Here is an 8,228-nt window from a genome sequence, read left to right as displayed (position 1 = left end):
AGGGCTTAATGACTCAATTCCCTGGAGCCAATTACGTTAACTTCTGAACACTGCATGAATGATATGATGAGTGACACAATACTGTAACCCATTTCTGTCAAACCAGCGTCTTCAGGGTTAAAATGTCATAGGGAGCGCCCATGCAATTGTGTTTACATTTGTGACCCCTTTAGTATTCACTTGACCCTAGCGTTACACCTCCCACCATTGAGGGGGTTACTTAGGGCCACTTGACTATCTCTATTGTATGTATATAAACACCATACTACAAAATATACCTTGGGGATCTATTTCACCTGTTCTCTGCCTCTTTCTCGTAAAAATAACGATTGAGTAAGACAGTGATTATCCATATCACCTGATGTATTTGCCATGACTTAATATGATTAACTTCGCAAATTCACGCGTTCGCGCATGCGCGGCGCATCGCATGCAACAGACCTCTGGTTACTATAACGGGGTCTGCGCATGCGCGGGTAGCGTACCACTACCGCGATACCGGCGCGGCCCTGCGCGCCGGGCAATTCTCCACCTTGGAGCCAGCGCGTCCATGCTCTGCGCAGCTCCGGTACTCGCCCAAACAAAAACAAGGCATTTACCCTTATATGGGCTTTTTCCGCTAACAATTAACCAATTTACCCTACCAATTAACCTCACCTGAGGGTATAAAAAGCGAACCTCTGCTTTCACGGTTCATTTCCAGCGGAGCAGCGTTGAGGGGAAGGCAGGCGACCGGCCCATGCAGTCACCGTGAGTAAAAGCCAGTTGAGACGGAGGGTGAATTTCACTCACAAGTAACCTGGTTTTGTTAATCTTTATTTCACCTCCCTGAATACCGCTATTTACTATCTTTTAGGTTGCTGACTGGGCAACGAGAAGTGATACCCCCAATACTACGCTAAGGCTCATGGGGCCATCCGCATTTTGAACCTAAGTAAGCTTGTACCACTGCAAAAAACCAACTTTTCATTTTTCATTCCCATTTATACCAGGGAGATTGCATGTATGTATGTGTGAATGTGTTAAGAATTGTATGTCCCCCTTAAATGTCTTTCTCTCACAAGGTACCAGATCCACAGTGGAATTCTGCATACTTACCATTGTTATAATAGGAATTCCCTTTTTTTCATGTTTCCTGGACATCCGACTAGCAAGTTTATTATGTTCCTGGACATCCGACTAGTTTATTTACTATGTCTTTCTTTTACAGATATTTCATACGCCAATTGGGCGCAACGAACAAACCATCACTTAAAACATTGATAGGTACATTACACATTGTTTTTATAAAAAACTTTTTTGAACACTTTCACATTCCATGTGAGTAAGGTGAGGATCATAGTGCATATCCTCGTCCTGAAGAAGGAGTCTTGCGCTCCAAAACATGTTGACACTGTTGTTGGTTGATATACCCTAGCACGTATTTTTCAACCAGTCTTTGCACTTTTAACCAATACCAGCCAGGGACGGAATAAAATTTTCTTTTTATCCTTAGTGCCAGGTATTTTTTATTCACCTTTTCACCTCACTCACATCACGTAAATACACACCCTCACATAGCTCACTGCCAAGTGCTCCTACGTAGTCGTTCTGTCGTAGCACGCCGCATCCCGTAGAGGGGTGCGAAGGCCCCGATGATGAAGCATGACACCAAGGGGCCTGTTGGTGTGTGAGGGGCATTTAAAAAACACGGTGTGCTCCCCATCCTTTAGGGACCACTGAATAACCACCTTGTGGATTCTATTTTGTTTATTCATGACGCCTAGGGAGACTGAATCCACTTCTCTCTCTCTCTCCCCCCTATTGTTATCTCTCTATTATAGATAAACCATGTCTGCGCGCAGCAATATAGTCATACATTATCGGTCAGTGGTTCACCCAGGTCCCATTCCTGTGACGCCCTTGCTTTGACGCCCACTGCAGGGCAGAGTGTCTGCAATAGGTGATAGTCACGAGGCGAGGTGTGTACTATCTGATGAGTTTATGACAAGCGAAAGTGGGGGAAACTCTTCCGGTTCTTCTGATGCATCTGGTATAGCTGCCAGCAAAGCATCTTGAATTCTATGTCCATATATGTGGCGGCACTCCAGGATGCAAAGTCGGTGACCATACATGGTTGTGAGTCTTTGAATAAGTCTCCCAATGTGTGGAGTCTAAATGTATCTAGTGTCTTCTTCGTGAGAGCTTCAGTGGTAGGGGGTATCCACGGATTGTCCGCTAATGGTATATGTGAGGAGTACAAGTTTATGATGTAAATATCTGCGTAGTTTGGTCTACACCTAGCAAGCTGTGGACATTGCCTGGATTTCGTTAGGGCATCGTGGTAAACCCAATGGCAAAACAGTTGAGAGCGAGCCTGGAGGCATTTGAGATCGTTCGGGCTTGAGATATTGTATCCGTGCATCAGGGTGATACCAATAGTACGTAAAGTGAACCTAAGCCACTAGGTAGTATAAATAAAAATCAGGTACCTCAAACCCCCAGTTCGTATGGCATTATCAGGGTGGCCCAGCTTATGGCTGGCTGTTTGCCTACTCATATCAGGCGCATCAGTAAGGAGCACAGTGTATCAAAAAATGTCGCAGTCAAGGCAATTAGGATGTTTTAAATTAAGTATAAGAGTCTTGGTAAGACCACCATTCTTATTATGGCAATCCTGCTGGCTATAGAATGGGGAAGTCTCATCCATCTATCAATTTGTGTCGCAAGGTGATCCATCTCAGGCTATAGTTTAGGCTGATAACTTAGGTAGTACTACAATGTAAATAGATGCAAACATATTTTGGGGGTTCATTGCACCATCTTAAGGGGAACTGAGTGGTTGCAGGGGTCGGCGGAAAAATCTGACTTGGCCAAGTTAATGACCAACCCCGAATATACTCCAAAGCGAACCACCCCCCTTAATAGTGCGGTTAAGTTCTCATCCGGCTCCCGCACAAATAGCATCCCAACATCCGCATAGAAGGAAGCGGCGAGTGGGCCTGCATGCAGCTGTATTCCACTGTGAAGGTGACGCTCTTGAATGTGGGGGGCAAGTGGATCCGTGGTTACAATAAATAGGGGGACAAATGGCATCCCTGCCTGGTGCCCCGTGATAATGGAAACTGAGTCGTCACCACCCCATTTATTTTCAGCCGAGCCACCAGATTGGAATACAATAGCTGGACGAGACCTAAAAATCCAGCGGGTATGCCTAGTTTTTGCATCCCTGTTTTAGCATATAAAAAAGGGCACTCTAAAGAATTGAATGCCTTCTTGACATCCAGTAATACCACTGCGTGAATGCTCCTTTTTGATTAAAGGGAATTATTCAAGTATGTGAATCCATGACAGACCAAATGCTGAAGAATGTGGGTATGTAGAAAACATCTTATTTGTGGCAGAAGGAATTTAACTCAAGAAATACTAAACTTAGGAACAAGAGTACTGATACAAATGTAATGTAATGTACATAAAGCTTCTTCTGTAGTCTTTGATGACCAACGGATACTTTAAACCTTCAACATCACACAAAATGGAAAACTGTATCCTTAAAACAGATTAGTGTATTCGGCACATGTACTTAGATGTAAAATATGTAATGAGAAAAAGCACAGGTGCACCATACATTTACAAATGTGCAGGAACAATAATATTAATGTTGAGGCACAAAACAGTGATGTCCAAAGGTCTTATTTGTTTGAATCCTTTATTTTTCAACAGTAGAAAAACGAACGAAAGGCTGTTCGTTTTTCTACTGTTGAAAAATAAAGGAGAAGACAATTACTTTGAAGCTAGTTCTCCACCTGTGCTTTTTCTCATTACATGTAAAGTCCTGTTTGGGACTGTCATAGTGATGGCGGGTGTCTTTTCGGTGTGCACATAATTTCAGTTTAAATACTGCAAAAATTATTTCAGAGGTTATTCGGATCAGGTGCATTTTCAAGAAGGTTCCGCCATCATTTTATGCTTTAGTATTAGATGTAAAATACACAATATAACTGTAGACCACAATATACACATTACAGCAACTAGAACTGCAGTGCAAAATTTTAAATGGGCATACCTAAAAAGTTCATGTGTTTAAAGTGTTGCAAGGTGCAAAAATGTCACAGGATAGTGAAACAAGATACCGCTGCCTTCCACATTTTTTTATTCATAAAAAAGCACTGAAATTTTCAACACAATTTATATAAAATGGTTGTAGCAATACATAAATAGTATCAACTTTTTCCATCATTATTACATTAATAATAAACATTAACTCAAGAAGCTGCACAAAAAAAGAAAAAAGTACTGAAGAACGATACTTCAGTGGCAATACTGAAGAGTACAATTGTCCTTTTGTGATGCAGAGAAAGGCAACACATACCGGGGAAAAAAATAACGTAATCAGACAGTAAATGACTAGTCAATGTTCCTTAGCTATTGAGTAACATCCCCAATAATTTCACCTCCCCCTTTAAAAATAAAATTAAGACTGGGAGACTAGGGATAAGAGGGAAATACTTGCCTTTGTGTCCCAAACCTCTTAACTTTGTTCTCTTCTGCAACACAACCAGATTAACGGGCCACCTAACGTTTACGTCAGCCTCCTGAAAGTGTAAAGCTACTTTGAAGGTACAGCAATGTAGAGAGCAACGAGCTGAAACACATGAATCCCAGTGCCATGGCAAGTCATGCCTACTCACCAGTGCACATGGGACCAATAAGTCGACAACCGTGGAGCACTATAGACTTGTTCATGCAAGGGGAGGCGGCCAGCATGCGCCCAGGACTCCACCGCAGACATGCCACCGCGCATCAGCAGCAATTGGATGCCTGGCCTAGAGAAGGACACCCTTTGCAGAATCTTGAAGTGATCACACAGGAAGCATTTTTAAATGAATTATTTAATAACAGTCCTCAATCTATATCCCTAAATCATGAGAAGGCAGAGCCAGCCTAAGTGGGAGGGTGACTCTACCTTGAAAAATGAATAGACTTTTACAGCAGAGGTCTTCTGACCAACTGAGCAAAAAACTGACTTAATTTACCATCTCACTACAGTTCAGGATGCTGTATGTTATAGCAGTTGGAATACACTTCACAGCATGCAACATCTTACCCCATTGGCGAGGCAACACTTCACATAAACGAGTTCTATAGTAGTCTAAATGGAGAGACCTCCATTTAGAGGCAAGTCCGGACACACAAGTCTTCACTCAGAAAGTGTATGGTAACAAAAGACACCTTAAAGGGGAGAAAGTGCTTGGCTTTCTAGGGAACTAATGATAGCGCGTTCTTTCAGGCTGCCTTTCTTTACAGTATAACAAGCCAAATGAAGTGTTTCAGACATGATTGCCAGCCCAACGATTCACATGCAGGCTGGAATATAACCTATTGCTAATATTAAAGTGGCGAAGGGAGGAAATGTTTGGCCAGTCTGTCTCTTTTGGTATGTGAGGTACACCGGAATGGGGTTTATTTCATAGTGTTTTGCACTGGCAGCCAGTACAGTCAGGAGTGTCCTGATGCAGTACCTCAAAATACGACTTCTCTAACCGGTCCGTACACAGCATTTCAGCTGAGTAACCAGTTAATAAAAGGTCAGCATCAAGAGTGAGAGATCCAAGATGCCATTTGAGAATCTCATGAATCAGGCTATAAATATTTTACAGGACCACTCTAGGAGTCCAGTCATCTATTATAGGTGTATATAATTGCAGCTCCAGGTTCTTACAGACTTCTGGAAGAAAGGGTTAACTTAAATTTTGTAAAAAGGAGAAGACAATAACTTTGAAGCTAGTTCTCCACCACATGACCAGATCCACAAGATCCCAGTTTTCACTCGGAGGAGCACGACTGCAGATTCTAATGTAATTACTGCATACTGCAACAGACCCTAGTTTAAAGACTTAAGCATGCCAATGCTGTTGGTAGGAAGGAGTCCAAGCAGAAACAACTAAGCAGTGAAGAGCAGCATTCTTTACAGTCGCTTGTTGTCATGAGTTTCATTGAGCCCTCGCGTCAGAGACAAAAAACCACATTACCATCTACCAGAGGTAAATGAAGAGGGTTACCAAATTTTGCTGGACTACCTGATTAACCTGTTTGAATCATTGCAAAGGATGTCAATGATTTGAAGGGGGAACATCAAATAATTGCTGGTTTCTTCTTTCCTGTAGAACAAGTCAGTATCTTGCTGAGACAGGATGTCCATTTCAAACTTCTGGAAGATCTGAGCAGTTTGGAAATGCTGCAAAGACCTAATCAGTTCAAAGGAAATCATTTTAACGATATCATATTTTTCTAAATACAAAATCACTGCATTGGCAGGACTGTTTATCTCTAACAAAACTGTCACCATGCACTCCGCAAACGGTGTTCTAACAATCTACCAAGCCAATGAGGAAAAGCGCACAAGGTAAAAGCTTAGGAAAGGCAATCTATCAGACTATCGCGATTTAAGAAAACAAGTATCTACTTTTTAATAAAGTTCTAATTTAATGTTTGTTGGAGGTACATACAAAAACTTGCATAGCTAAAGCAAAAATGCTACAGAAAATCTGAAGCAAAAATATGAAACCTTACCAGCAAAAAGTGTTAATAAATGTTCAGCAGGAACTGAGATTTCGAAGCATTTTGATTGGAATCAAAAGTGGCAAAATTTTCCTGAAGAAAATTTTCACCAAATTAGTCATGAGAAATTTGATGGAAAGGGTTAGAGCATGGGTCTTTCCTTTGATATTCAGCCAATTTTAAAAAAGCACTGTAGTCTTACAGTTTAGGAAGAGATACATAGCAGGAAAGAGACTAGCATAGCAGTTCATACCTTAAGATTTTTTTCTATGTCCCATTCCACTCATTGCCTCAATGGGACCATAAATTGCCCTGGAATTATCACAGCACGCCTGTTGCTGTTCCAGATATCCTGAAACCACTTTGGCTTGTAAACTGTTTACAATTAGCAGCAGCTCTTGCAGAAAGCCTGATGCACTAAAAACGTGTGAGTGCAGGAATGAAGCGATTAATGCTTCACTGACCCAATGAAAGGGCAAATAAATTGAAACAGAACCTCCGTAGAGTGGGTCAGGCAGACGGATATTACTTCTATCAGGAGGGCAGAGGATGCAGGGTCACCCATTGAGGACACAATGACAGTATTGAGTCCAGCATCATCTGGCAATTTTGATGCACCCTCTTATGGGCATCACAGTGGCAGTCAAGTCTACAGACACAAATACACACAGCCATGAATTTATTGCTTAAATTGACACTCCCACCTCCACAGACAGACCAAAAGGTGTGATAGCATGATGATACAAGGGGATGAAACATTTGTGGGAAACATCACTAGACACAGTCTGTTGTCTCCACTTTGAAAATGAGAAAGTAAACCATACTGATCACCAAGGAGCGTTCACACGTGATCACAGGTATGGGTTTTATGCTTTAAACATATTACTCCACCTGGTGGCTCTTAGGGTCTCCATTTTAAGAGCACGGTGGTCTTTGAGGTGCAAGATGACAGCTGTCATTGGAAAGGCAGAACAGAAGGCAGCTTGACTAAGGGTATTACACAAAGCAACCCTCAAAGGAGAGGAATCTGCTTACCTGAACTAAAATCTGCATTTATATCTGTCTGGGTGAGGGTATTGGTGATCTTTCCTGATTAAAACAAACAGTTCTAGGAATGCAACATCATCTTGAGAAGAGCGACGAGGGCTGAATGTGCGGACGCATAATAAATGGTCAGATCCCCACTTCCGGAAGAGAGCAGGCGCTAAATCAGAAGAATAGGTGTGTGCCTCCATTTATAACTTGACCAAAGATTATTGGGTTTGCAGGATGTGGCACACTTGGCCAGCAGTAACCTTTGGTTTTCCCCTAAAGACCATTAACAATTCACCTCAAAGCAGACAGAGCACCTCTCCTAGGTTTCAAGGGCAAAAGTGTCTTGCCTGTCCAAAGGTTACATAAAGAGTACTCAGATTAACAAAAGCTCTGCCTGCACAGGTAGAGGACGTAAAATGGTGCTTGGTGCACAATTTCTTTACTCAGTGTTAAGAAAACTCTTGAGTCAGCAAAATGGACTTGGCCAGACTACTTTGAGAACGTTGGCAGGTTCCCAATAAGAAGTGGAAGATCGGAACTGCACCATGTGTTTATAGACCTTCAAACCGTTGAAGGAACTGAAAGCGTATATTACCAAGTACCATATTGGTGGGTTGCAAGCCAATGCCAGGACATGGTCTTGGACACAGCAT

This window comes from Lissotriton helveticus, chromosome 1_2, assembly GCF_964261635.1.
Source record: "Lissotriton helveticus chromosome 1_2, aLisHel1.1, whole genome shotgun sequence".
NCBI classification, from domain to species: Eukaryota; Metazoa; Chordata; class Amphibia; order Caudata; family Salamandridae; genus Lissotriton; species Lissotriton helveticus.
The sequence above is the reverse complement of the archived record's forward strand: the minus strand, read 5'-3'. Positions refer to the sequence as shown.